The sequence below is a fragment of the Phasianus colchicus genome, chromosome 1 (assembly GCF_987193195.1).
Source record: "Phasianus colchicus chromosome 1, bPhaCol1.hap1.1, whole genome shotgun sequence".
NCBI lineage: Eukaryota > Metazoa > Chordata > Aves > Galliformes > Phasianidae > Phasianus > Phasianus colchicus.
This window is the reverse complement of record NC_143436.1, coordinates 94753075-94767573: the sequence shown is the minus strand read 5'-3', so window position 1 is coordinate 94767573 and position 14499 is coordinate 94753075. Positions and strand designations below refer to the sequence as shown.

The 14499-nt window shown below is 41.1% G+C and overlaps 1 protein-coding gene across 2 annotated transcripts in view; it reads left to right on the top strand.

Annotated features, from left to right (window-relative positions):
* Positions 1–3685: 3685 nt before the first annotated feature.
* The window catches only part of HTR1F (5-hydroxytryptamine receptor 1F), a 111039-nt gene continuing 100225 nt past the window's right edge, over positions 3686–14499 (top strand). For both annotated transcript variants that reach the window (XM_090134473.1, XM_090134472.1), the window contains exon 1: positions 3686–3807. The gene's annotated coding sequence lies outside the window, so the exon portion shown is untranslated. The remainder of the gene's footprint in view (positions 3808–14499) is intronic.

Sequence of the window (14499 nt, the reverse complement as noted above, 5' to 3'; positions counted from 1 at the left end):
GAGAGAAAGAGAAAAGCAACCCAGCTGGTTACTGGAACCTCAAACATTGAGTTGAACAGGGGATTCCCTATGCCAACCTCTCCTGCGCCTGCTTCACAGCCCTGCATATTAGTACCCACCACAATTCCATCTTTTCAAGCTATGCATGCACTGCAGGACAGTCCTGCAGACAGACACTAAGAAAGGCTGCCTTCTGAAGTGGTAGGCAACTGTACCCTTACTGATATCATCAGATTCAGATTTTCCAATTTAAAGTACTTTCTGGAGATAACCCAGACAGTAAAATGGACAGAATCACCCCCTGGAATTTCTCTGGCCATAGACATACCTGAAGAACTGTCTCAGAACAAACGTCTGAGGTAATGGTGGCACTGTTAGGTCAAGGAAGAAGCTGGTTTCCCAGGGGCCAGTATAGAGGCCTGTCTTGTTTGATATCTTTATTGATGACGTGGATGAGGGTATCGAGTGCACCCTCAGTAAGTTTGCAGATGACACCGAACGGGGAAGAAGTGCCAATCTGCCTGGGGGTAGGAAGGCCCCACCTCCAGGATCTGGGCAGGCTGGATCACTGGGCTGAGGCCAATGGGATGGAGTTCAATAAGACCAAGTGCTGGGTCCTGCACTTTGACCACAGCAATTCCATGTAAGACTATGGGCTTGGGGCAGAGTGGTTGGAAAGCTGCACGGAGGAAAAGGATCTGAGGATTTTGGTTGACACTCAGCTGAACATGAGCAAGCAGTGTGCCCAGGTGGCCAAGAAAGCAAATGGCATTCTGGCTTATATCAGAAATAGTGCTGCCAGAAGGAGCAAGGAAGTGGTCACCCCTCAGTACTCAGCCCTGGCGAAGCCACATCTTGAGTACTGTGTTCAGTTTTGGGCCCCTCGCTACAAGAAAGACGTGGAGGCCCTAGAGAATGTTCAGAGAAGGGCAACAAAGCTGGTAATGGTTCTGGAGATCGAGTCTAATGGGAACCAGCTGAGGCAACTGGGATTCTTTAGTCTGGAGAAGAGGAGGATTGGGGTGACCTTATCGCTCTCTTCAACTACCTGAGAGAAGGTTGGTTGTAGTGAGGTGGAAGTTGGCCTCTTTTCCCATGTAAATAGCAATGAGAGGGAATGGCCACAAGTAGCACCAGGGAAGGTTCAGTTTGGACGTAAGGAAAATCTTTGAAACGGGAGTCAGGTGCTGGAACAGGTGACCAGGGAGGTGGTGGAGTCACTGTCCCTGGAGATGTTCAAGAAGGATTTAGGTGCTGTACTGAGGGACATGGTTTAGTGGGAAATATTGGTGACAGGAGGATAGTTGGACTGGATGAAAATTGGCTCCAAAGAATTGAGATCAAAGTACATAAGCATAGGCCTTTCTCCCCCTAGTAACTGCAATGGCTCTGAATGCAACTATTACCTGTTCATTGGCCTGCAAATTTTTCAAGTACAGAGGCTTCAATAGGTGTATCTCATCTAATGAAAATATCAGTTAAGATAAAAAGAAAATTGTCACAGCTGTTTGACATTCAGTTTGACACACAAGAAGAGAAAACAAACAAAAAAAACACACAGAAGTTTAAACCAAACAGCTTGCTGAAGGGGCACTATGGATACCAACATAATAAAAGTGTTCACAAAGGGTGTAATGCCTACGTTTCAGGAAGACGAGAGAGTACACAGGACAAGGCTTCTCAAGTCATGTATTTTCTCCAACTCGCTACCAGCTTTCTTCTGAAAGAAGATAACGGACTTTGAATGACTTCCTCTCTGACCCAGTGTGGCTGCTCCTATGTAAAACAACACAACAGAAAATTTACTCTTGGAAATAAGCCTTAAATTACTACTTGTTATGATCAAAAGAGAAAAGTCCTTTCTTGCTATCATCAAAACTACTGCTGTGAGAGAGAGCAGCTGGCCAAGATGCCACTGTGCTGGGCAGGGATAGCTCTGCTCAAAAAAAGTGCAATCTGAAGCTGGGCAATGTTTTAAAACCAAAAGAACACACAAAGCACAAAGTACCAACGAGCAGTTCCCAAGTGTGTTGTGAGCATCACACCACAGGAAGCAAGAGGCCTTAAAGAGATATTTGAAGAAGGAGCTGGAAAGATTACTTGCTCACACTGTGACAACCGATGCTCCAGCACACTGTTTTGGTAATTACTGGAGAATTTCTGTTACTATCAATGTCACTCAAGCCCTTTTCCCTAGGACAAAATCTTTTTGAATGTTTATAGGCACTGCAGAAAAATCATATACTAAATTGTCTGTTCTAGAGAGGCATTTTCACATCCTCCATTAGGTTCACTGTAATGGCATCAATTGAAGTCCAGAAGCAGACATCAGCGAGAATGCAGGTTAATAATAAAGTCATATACTCACCAGGTGAAATGGACAGAGCAAGACTGTTCTGTTTAACCTCTTTTATTGCTAAGGTCACTTGTATAATTAAAACTTTATTCATTTAATCAAAACTCAGCAGGAGATGCACTCAATTGGTGGCTGAGGGAGAAGACTTTATTCAGTAGAGCCTTAACTTGCATTCAGCTCACACAGAGCTGGAACTTTTTAAAGGCCTGCAGAAAGACAAGCCCTAAGCAGCCAGCACAGGTGTTGTCAGTCGCCAAATGACCAAGGAAGACTGCCTCTAAGGAAACTGGTGGAACTACAGTGCAGCCATAGGATGAGAGAAGGTGTTAGAGTTGCTATCTATACAGGTGTTCTGGCACACAGGAGTTAGTTCCCCCCCAATACATTTCTTTTTTGTTTCAAAAATAAATACTTGTGTAAGCAGAGATCCAAGCATACAGCAAACCTCATGAAATGATGAAAGGATACACAGAGTTTAATTAGTACCAAAGTAAAATGTCCATGAGAAAAGTCAATTGCACTCAGTGTAAGAGGAGCAGAAAGAGGAGTACTTGCAGATAGGTTATCCACATTGTGCTCAGCCTCCTGGGATACCAGGCTAGAAGCAACTGCAGGAACATGTTGCAGACGCAGGCCCAGCACTGAGTGCCAGGGAGGCAGAGGGAAGGCACTGAATAGATGCACAACTGCTGGTCGGTGCTGCAGAGCACGGGGCTCATCTCAGGGATAGCAGTTGGATACCTTCAGTCATGGCTTAGGAGTGGCAAAGTATTGGCCACTTCCAGACCTCCTGCCAGATGGTATGCAACCGTTGCAGAGAGCTGAGCACATATTCCACCTCAGCACCGCATCACATACAGCCTGTTCATAATATTTGGGAGGAAGACAGCAGCACTTCAGAGGATCCAAAAACCCGCGGCAGATGAGAGACTGATACACTTACAGACTTCCCCTCCCACCCACTGCTTTGGCACAAGGCGGAGACTGAAAAGGCGGCGAAAACGCAGCATCCCTTCCACCCAGCGCCGGATACCCGGGATCCACGCGGGGACGCTCGCCGTGTCCGGCTCAGCCCTTGGGCACCCCCCGGGGGCCGCGGTGGAGCCGCTCCGCGCAGCCTCCCGGTGCCCGCCTCTCCACTCCGCCCGGTGCGCAAGTTGCGCGGAGCTGCCGCCTCCATCAGTCTTGCGGGAGCAAAGCCGGCGGAGTTTGCCCGGCCGGCGGGTACCTCCTCTTCCTTCCTCTCCCCGTGGTTTTATTTTTTATCTCTTCGCTTTTTTTTTCTTTTTCTTTTCTTTTCTTTTTTTTTTTTTTTTTTGGAGGGGGAGCCGTGGCTGCTGCTTTGCGCTCCGCGGCGTGGATGCGTACGGACCTGTCCTCGGGGAAACAGCTCCCGGCGCTTCCACAAAAACTCCAACCCAAACAAAACGCCCACTCGGATAATTAAAACGGTAAATCCTGCTAACTTTTTATTATCTTGCTTGCTGTGCGCTTATATCTGGAGAGGTTTATGGCTTATCTGGCTTCTTTCCATCATCCTTTGGTTTTCGTTAATTAGCTTCTCTGGTGCTGCTGCTGGAGAACTTGAAATATTGGGGCTTCAGACAGAGCAGGACTCCGCTTCTGCTTTATCCTAAAGTTGGACTGAGGAATGAAAGCCTTCCTAGATCATACTAGCCTTGCAAACGTGTTTACTTGTTTTATTAACCTGATTGTAGATGAGATTTTGTGCGGCGGCATCTCTTCGAGTTTGCTTTTCCTTTGCTTAATTTTTGCTGGTGCTATCTATACAGCACAGATATGTGTATGCTGTGCACATGCAATCTGGTATGCTGACTGACTGTGGATGCTGGCGCTCACATCTGAAAATCCAGGCAGGCTTTGAATCCTATCAGTTTATAATGTTAACAAGTGAACACTCATCTGTTTTCATCTTAATTCCACTTGTGGATGCTGACAAAACAAGGTCACCCCAAACTACACAAGTGATATTTCTCAACCCTGCAATTACTTAAGCGATAAAAACCTGCGCAATTGGTGCAGTTTGTATAGCTTAATCTGGCAGCCTTTTGTTTGAGAGATTATTAATTTTATACAGTCACCATAATAGTTGGATGCTTGATGGCACCTGACAATCACTGGATTTCTGCACATTATGAAAATCAACTTTAGGAGATTATATTTCTTTGCATTGTGAGACAGTATCATTTCACATACATTTATGCTTTCTACTATTAGCTGTTTTGTTCTTGGAATAGTAATCCAGCAGATGTTTACATGAGGAAAATAAAAATGAGAAGTCAGTTATTAAAAAAAAAAAAAAAATGTAGCACATATATACATGGAGAAAATGCTTCCTTATTCTCATAAAATAAGGGAAAATATGAATGAGAGTATCAGATGCATAGCTGCTAAATATGATTGACCCGGACTTGAATCCACAATGTGAATTAAACTTCCAAGTTTTACCCTGAAAAACAAAAAGCATATATCAGTGTAGACTCTGTAGCTCTTCACTGATTCTCTTCTTTCCCTTCTGAAAAGTTAAGTCATACTGATCTGCATACTTGACCATACATGTGTGTACTCTATTGCATGAGCACACATACCAACCTGAGAGAAGCCAAGCACGGGACTTGCGATTCCAGTTTTCAAACCACAGCAATTTGCCGACAGTGGACAGAGGAAAGACAGGAGAGATTTACAACACTGAATTTGGGCATGTGTTTTAGGGACCTCAGCTTGGAGATTGGTTGCAAACTAGTCAAAGAAAAGAAATAGGATTCCACATGTCCTTCAGTGTGCCTAGCATTGGCTTCTGCTCCGAACTGGTACTCACTGTGTTTGCACCTCTGTTTGAAATCATCTTCCAAAACCTCATGTCCATCCATCACTTCTCTTGCTGTTGCTGAGAACAGGGGAGAATGTCAATTAATTGTTGATTTATAAACCGCTAAATGTTAAGATCAACTAACTCAAGAGGAAAATATTTTGCAAGGTTTATATTTTTGTCACAAACATATGTGCTGCTATATGCTGATGCTAGACACTCACTTTTGTACAGTATGGAGCTGAAAGGGAGTTAGCAAGCAGGGAGCTCCTGCAGATAAGAGATGAACACTGAAGTGACTGATCAACAGTGCTGCTCAAAGCATTAGTAACTCCTGGGAATGTATGAACACAGCAAATGGTACAGCACTGCTTGTTTTAAGGTGCTGTAAGCATACTGTTCTTGGTACCCTAACCTCTGCCCCTTCACTGTTACGTCCACAGGCAGGATCGTGCCTTCTTTCTTTTACATGATTTGCCAGGTCTGGCAGAATCACTTGATCATAAATATTTGAAAGTTTCTTCAGTTTAATTGTGGAGGCTGCTTGTACAGCGAAAGATGGGGAAAAAATGGCAACCAATGCTAGGTCATTGGCAAATTTTAATACAGTAACAAAAACAGATCCTTAGGTAAGTCAGAAATTCTGCTTTCTTAAGGAAAGAATAGTTGGGTTTCTGTTGCTTCAATTTTTTCCCACAAGTTTTTCTTCTACAGCCCTTCAGGGAAACCTGCAAACATGCACGACCAGATTTCCTCCTTCCATCTTTCCTTCCCTTCTGTAGGCTCCCAATTTCCTGGTTTTTTTTTGTTGTTTTTTTTTTGTTTGTTTGTTTGTTTGTTTTGTTTTGTTTTCATCCAGACAGCAAAAGAAAGGGCTAACAGAACAAACTCAGGCAGGAGGCACTCACTGCTTGCAGTGACTTTTCAGTACTGGGATTCCTCTTGAGCTGCATTACAGACAGAAAGGGCTTATACTGCACATGACATTTTTTAAATGCTCACAGATTTTTGTGCCAATTGCACATCTGAGGGTGATATATCACCATTTTAGTGTTTAAGAAGACATCAGTGATTAAAACTTAGCCCTGTTATAACCTACTGATGCACAGCTGTTAGAAGTTACAACTGAGGTTATTGGATCTGAAAGACTAGGACTTTTTCTTCCCTAATTTTCTTTAAGTTATTCATGGGAAAGAGCCATATGTCCTGGCAGATTCTGTGGCTTGCCTCTAGTATTAGCCCTTCACCCAGAAATAGAGAGAAAAATCTTTGTAGCTTCAGGATGAAAGGGACACTGATTTTATTAATTGAAAATATTTTTATACCTTAGCCTTTTAAATGACTAAATCCGTGTGTCATTTGACCCATGTCCATCTTTGGGTGCTCATTTAACCTGTGAGATAACTGTGGAAACTGTTGGAAGTATGCTATAGCATCCTAATTCAGTAAGGTTAGGTATATAGTATAGTACAATACATTTTTACTATTTGATGGGTCATGTCTGTTGGCTTTTAATGAATTTTTTAATGTAACATTTTTCCCTGCAGGTTTTCTCCATATTTTATGATCACAAATAAAGGTTACAGGCTCTCTAATTTAAGCTTCAACTCTTCTGGCAAATTTATACAAATGCTCATTTACTTTGTCATGGTGTTTAGCAAGATGGATCAGTCAATGTGATACACTGTTCTGTAACTATTGTATGAAGTGATTCTACAAAAGATGTGTCTGCTGGTTCTATTATTATTATTTTTTTTTAGTTTTCACAAACTGATTATGCATGTGAGGCACAATGTTGCTCTCTGCTAATATGTTATGTTTCCAATTGCTATGAAGTCTCCAATTGTCAGAATTTCCATACAAGAACAAAACAAAGTATTTTTTCCAGTTGACATTGAATGTCTGTGGTGAGAAAGGGGGAACAAGGCAGCTATACCTTATACGGGCAAGTCCTCCAGTACATACATCTTTGATTTTAATTAAAATCAGCTTACGTTTCAGAAAATTTTAGGGAAGTGTGTGATACATACTTAATTTTCATAATGCTTCTTCATATAAATTAGTAATTTAGCAATGGAAGGAAATTGGTGGTCATCTCCTTCACATTTTCTCATCGTTCTGTTTTCCTTCAGTTCCTGGAGGATGAAAATGCATATGGGAATATAAAAAACAACGCAGGCAGAGACATCCTAAGAATCAGAAATTATGTTTGAGTTCCCCTTGCCTATAGTGAGAGTGTATGCTGTTATAATTTGGGAGGATTACCAGATGTGGAAGTTATAAAACTGGGTTTGATTCTTACAGCTGTGTATCTCTAAGAATGCATTTGCAGCTTTTATACCAGGAAAGAGGCATGGAGCCTAAGACTGAAGACTGGATAGCCAGCTTTACGTAGCAAGTATGATTTGTTCTATCATGACATAGCAGCAGCACAGCACCATAAAAGACCCAACCTAAAGTCTCCCATGCACTGGCTTCATTGGCAAATGAGAAGATTTCAGTTCACCACTAGCTGTGATTTTGTCTTTAGGAAAACCACATCAGCATGCCAGCAAGTAGCCTTGTTGAATAAGTCTAAGCACTGTTTTTTATAGACAATGCAAGCTGAACTTTGAAAATTTTACTTTGAGGAGCAAGCAGCCCAAAGCTGAATATGTGGTTTACCACAGTGAAGAAGTGGACAACTTAATTAGAATTTTGATTATTATTCCCTAGAAATGGTCTGTTGCCATTCTGAGCCTAATTCACTGTGTTCTGTAAGAAACTATTATTCCACTGAGTTCAGTGACAGTGTTACCATTTCAGGCTTTGAACTGTTTTTCAGCCAGTGGTGAAAAATACAAAGATTTGATGGCAAAACATTCAGACATGAAGTAGCAAGTCATCTGGCCCAATAGCAATCACAACAATTATGTCTTTGATGCTAAACAATTAAAAAGTCATTGTCCACCACGGGGAATATTGCACTGCGTACAAAGCTTATTCTCTCAAGATTGTCACTACGAGGTGTAGACAGGGACAAAGATGATCTATCTACCTGTTTGTTCACATATATATGTAACATATGTTAAATATATGCATATCAATACAAGCACACATACCAACTTCATGAAGGCCAACATCAAAGGCATATGAAGGGGCAAAAGTTTACAGTAATGAAGGAACTTTAGGGCTCTGACCTGCTGAGAAAGAGGAAAATAGAGCAGAAACAAAAACTAAGAGAGTCACAGAAAGGTCAGATCCATTATGTAAATTTAGGACAGATTAAATGAGAAGGACTGAACTGGCTTACCTAACTCAAAAAAGCTACTGCTTGTGCAGCAATAAGAAGTGATTACAATTTGATGGATGTTTTATGAGAAAGCAAAACCAGGAATTCCTCCAAAGGGTACTTTGTGCCTATTGAAGTGTGGTTGCATTTGACAGTTTCCCCTGGGTTGATGAAAACTTCCCATCTCTGCAGCTATAAATCACAATCACAACTATAACAAATTTTAGAGAATTTTGACCTTCAAAATAGAATATATGAGCTTTAAGTACTGTACTTGTAACTACATAATCAAGCCTGCAATACCAATTCTGGGCAAACAGATAAGAATTAGAAGCCTCTTCTCTGGGAATAAATGTTTATTTTAATTAAATTTCACTCCTTTTGCCCATGGTAACACTGACTTTGTATTGCTGTCTGTTGTTAGCTGCTATAGCAGCATAATGATGAGAGCAGAAGAGTTGGCTTGGACCTTTTCATGGACAGAAATGCCAAAAAGTTCTTTGCTTATTACTACCCACCTCTTATGGAGAACACAATGCTCAGTGAATCACTCGCTCAACAGAGTAGTATAACTTCAACATCACATTGCATTTTCTCTCTTCCTTCCAATCTCACCATCTTCCTTTATCAGACAGCAGCTAGATTTCAGGCAGACCATGTTCTCCTTCTCCTCAGCTGTCTGAGCTTCCTGTTTTTCTGAATTCATGGATTGCTACTGACTGTACTCACAATGAAATACTCTGACACTGTCTTGACTGAAAAACTTTCTATGTGGGCTGCAGTAATTACCACAGTCCCTGTTTTTCCTCCAGTTTGGAAAACAGTGTGTGTAGAACACTTACAGCAGAGCTAATGCATTATGTAAAAAAAAAAAAAAAATTTTTCATCTGTATACACAGATGATTTCTTTGCATCATAACAATATTCATTAGTCTGTAGATACATAGAATTGGGCCATAACCAGATCCTTTGCTGGAGAAGAGTTGATCCTTCCAATGGAAGAAAAGGAAAGCATTCCTATCTCTTCATCTTGCAAAAACACTGTCGTTTTAACAAGCATTAAATCTCTTTAGTTCATTCATATTAATCATAACATTATCTATGAAGTTCCTTGTGGAAAAAAATGTAACTATCTGTACTTATTATCTTATCCTTGGATTTGTGTTAGATTATAAGAGATGAGCATGGCTTAGCCAAGCCATGCTATTAGGTGGCGATGGAGGACCCCACAGAGTACAAATTTCCTAGCTCACTGTGGTGCCTATGGCTCACTGAGCCATGGAATAGAAGGGGGTAGTCTTCAAACCAAAAGAGATAAAATTGAAATGGAGAGGTCTAGTATCAAACAAAGAGGCTTACTATCAAAACATGATCTTTGGGAGAGATTTCAGGCTGTGGTCAGTCTCGACCACTAGAGAACATAAACATATCTGGACCACGTGCAGCACTGTACAGATGCATCTTGGTCAGTTATAGTATTATTTCTCTCCAGGTGGTGCTATATTAAATCCTGGTAGCTACAGGACAAGCTTCTCACATTGCCACAGACACAAAGCCATAAACGTGGCTTGGGTGAAAATATTAGAAGGAATGTGTACCATAGGCTGGAAAACTTTACTTAGAAAATATGTCTTATGTCATTATTACAACTACCATCAAGATGCAGGCCATGCAGGAGACTCTCCTGGGTGTCATTTAATGCTTTAATTAATAGTTCAGTAATAATTAGTATTTAATTCTTCCTTACCAGTCTAGCAGAGGGAATATATTGCACACTTTGTAAGTGTGCAGGTGCTACCACCTTGACGGGGAATGCAGATAAGTTGAACTATTTAATTAGACTTCAAAGTTGTTTTAAGAAATGTAGCTCAACAGAATAAGTATCAGGGATGCTTTTGGGCATGAACAACCAAGCATGCAAACAGATCAGGAAGGACTGACCAATTAGAGATGTACATGCCAACACATGTCAACTACATCTCAGAATTGATTCATGTCCAGATGATGTAACCGGCAGATTGCTTTTGAAGGACTGCTAGATGGCCATTCACATCCTGCATCTGGACATGTGAGGAAAAGCAAGAGGCTTCTCTGCCAGGCAGGGCATGTGGGGAGCCAAAGTGACCCCAGCATGAGCTCATGGACAGGTACAGCTTGTGGGACCTGAGCAGGGTAGGCAGAGCCGCATAGGTGATGAGACCCACTGATAGCCCAGGCATGGTGAGGGGATGAACCAGGACCACCTGGAGAGGATAGACACGAGCAGATGGCAACACTGATGTTTTTCAATGACATTGAAAAAATCCAAACATACCAGATAAAACAGGCAAATAATATAATTATCCACTCAAGAAAACAGGAAATTCAGTCTTTAGAAGTCTAATATCATTTTGGTCTTCATAAAAGCTGCATTTAAGTCTGCTTATTTCTTTGCTAGGGAAATGACTTACATTCTGTCCTCACTAACGCTTGTATCTACATAAACAATATTCTGTATTGGGCCTGCCCAATGTAATGGCATCATTACCATCTCCTCTGCACAAAGAATTTTTACATTAAGGCTATAAATTAAGCTCTTTCTCACTCTGCCTCTTACTGAAGGCTTTTAATTTTTTTTCTTTCAGTCAACTCTCACTCCTCTCAAGGACTGTACTGTGGGACATACTATGAAATTACCTGAAGACTGACAGTTGCCAGCGGCAAAAAAGGCCCCTGATGTGTCAGAAATGATGAATTGTGTATTTCCTTTCATCTAGACCAGGGTGGTTGTGTGTATGTGTTTGGTTTCTTTCTATTAATGTTGTGAGTTTTTTTGTTTTTGGGCATGCTTTTTTAGTTAATGTTTATGTTCAGAATAAGAAACAATTTTCCATTATGAGGGAAGATCTAGGGATATGTTTACACTCACTTCCTTTATTTGTTCTCATGTTCATATCTCCTGATCATCCAAACTGCATCAATGCTAGTTTGTTCCTGCACCTTGCTTTGGAGCAAAACCAACTGTCATCCAAAACAATAGTCAGATGTGGATCCAGAAATTATTTCATGAGGAGACCATACCAAATAAGTACAGTAGTTGAGACCATACCCAGATCTTTCTGTCCTTCTCTGCTGTACTCCCTTCTGTCCTTTATGATTCACAAACCCCCATGCCACATCCATGAACATGCAACCTATCTCTCCCTAGGAATTATTATATCTGCCATTTTTCTGGGTCATTTCTCACACAAAATCAACTATTTTGAACCATTAAACCTCTGAAATAGCAATAACATCATATCTGTTTTAGGTTTGATGCACCTAAATGGAGATTAATGTGTGGGCACAGGCCACAGTGCCTCTTGGGCTTGGGAGCGGGGATCTCTCAGCAGTACAGATATCTTCTTCTGTTTAGATATGCTTGTTTCAGGCTTAAATTTTCTGTTCACATTTCAAAGTTCTACACTGGTGTAGAGACACCAAGCTTTCTCCTGAGGAAAGTAGACAAGACTCTTTTCACTAGGACAAGCCAGTTACTGCTAGACTGATGACAAAGTGAAGAAGCAAGATGAGCTCCATTAGATTTTGGCACAAAAGTCAGTGGTATTTTGAACCATCTATAAAGCCAGATTTGACCTAAAAAGACCTATTTTTAACTATAATTATGAAGGAAAGACAAGTAAAGAAGGCTTAAGAATAGTCTGTTGATGGCAGCAGACGCTGTTATGTGGTGGGCTCTCCAGATCCCTAAGTAAAAGCAAAGAACGGGAGCTTTCCTAAAGTAGACACTTTTCCTGGAAAATGAACTGCTCTTCAGTAAAGCAGTTGCACAGTCCCCAGAGAACAACAGCCCGTGTACATGATATTGTGACAGGATTTGATATTCATTACGGAATTCTCAATCCTTTGTAGCTACCTAAAAATTAAATGTCTCATCTTTGCTTACTTATGTAGTCTTTAACCAGTGGCTCTGTGTGTATATTTTGTTTAAGATGACCTATTAAGCTGTCATCCATAGTAGCTGTTTGACCTATAACAGATAACACTATCAGGAGAAACAAATGCTAAAATGGAAACCAGCTTTACTTGCTAGTTAACATTTCTAAAGATTGCTACTTGGCAAACACAAACTCACACAGAATGCATGTTGACCATGACGGCACTCCTTAATGATTTCTTTTCAGTGCACTTTTGTTTCATTTCTCTATTCTCATCTAGCAAGTAAGGTTTCCTACTCTTTAGCTTCATCCTTGATCTTGTACTGAAACTATTTACCGGCTCTACTGGCAGTTTCTTAGGCTAATGGTACACATCTTTTGTTATTTATAGCTATATTTAAGAAATAAACAGATCAGATTTTAAAGAAGAGAAGGCTCCAGGAAGAGCTCATTGTGGCCTTCCAGTACATGAAAAGAGCTTATAAGAATGAGGGAGAGGAACATTTTAATGGTCTGAAAGTGATAGGGCAAGGGAGAATGTTTTTAAACTAAAAGAGAGGAGATTTAGATTAGATGTTAGGAGGAAATTCTTCACTCAGAAGGCAATGAGGCAGTGGCACAGCTGCCCAGAGAAGCTGTGGTGCCCCATACCTGGAGGTGCTCAAGGCCAGGTTGGATGGGTCCTGGGCAGCCTGAGCTGGTGGGAGGCAGCCCTGCCCATGGCAGGGGTTGGGGCTGTGTGCACTTTGGGGACCCTTCCAATCCAAATCTTCCTGTGATCCTATGATCTTATGATCATGTTAAGTCATTTTAGTCACTTGAAAGTACAGAATCACTACAATAGATCAACAATAAAAACAAAAACAGACAAAGACTGAAACTTCATCTGGTTTTAATATGAAAGTATCAGAAAAATATGAATGAGGAAAACCAGGTATTAGACAGTAATATTCACTGTTGGTTTGGTTGTTTTTTTTTTTTTTAAGACATCACCCTTCCAAATCAGTTGCTGCCTCAATGATGCATATAACTAGTTACCTGAGAGACTGCTGTCTATAGCATAATGTTTAATTTCAGAAAAACAGTCATTAATTTCCAATTTCAACTTAGGGGAAAAAAAAGTTAGGAAAAAAAACATATCAATCACATTAATGACAACTAGATAAAATTCTGAATGTAACAATAACTCATTCTTTAGAAACAGAAGAGGAAAATACATCTTGCACATTTTCAAAGCAATACAGCACAGCATCCTGCTGTGAGCAGTACTTCTGAATCTTTAAACACAATTTCTTCCTTGGGTACTTGTGGGGAAAGGGGAGAAAGCAGAAGGAAAAGGTTAGGTTATGAAGTCAAAGAGAGCAGCCTTTCAGTACCTAAAGGGAGCCTACAAAGAGGAGGGGAATCAACTCTTTGAAAGGGTGAGTGACAGAGGACAAGGGGAAACGGTTTTAAGTTGAGGGAAGAGAGATTTAGGTTGGACGTCAGGGGGAAATTCTTTACAGAGAGAGTGGTGAGGTGCTGGAACAGGCTGCCCAGAGAGGTTGTGGATGCCCCATCCCTGGAGGTGTTCAAGGCCAGATTGGATGGGGCTCTGAGCAGCCTGGTCTAGCATTAGGTGGGAAGGTTGGTGGCCCTGCCTGTGGCGGGGGTTTGGAGATTCATGATCCTTGAGGTCCCTTCCAACCCTGGCAGTTCTGTGATTCTGTGATCTGTGAGTAAGAAAGAAGAGTGGGAGGAGCTGTCACTCACACAAGCAACCCTCAAACTCAATTAACTAGGTAGGAGAATTTTGTTGAGGTACAAAATACAACATCTGCAATGACACTTAAAATTGAAAAATAAAAATCTTAACTTAAGGGATGGTAAACTAAAGAGCAGAACTATGTTGTTTTGGAAACATATTCTGCCACCCCTTTCCACATTAAAACATTTCTTATCTGATAGTGAATTTTGTCCATTTATTTTCTTGGTAGTTGGTAGCAGTGTTCACGCATCCAGCCAGAGGCAAAGATCACTCCTGTCTCTGACTGACTTGATAAGTAGAAACAGATGTAGTGACACTTGTACCAACATTTCAAGAGGGTTTTACAATCTCTACTGCTAAACTAAAGCATGTCTAACC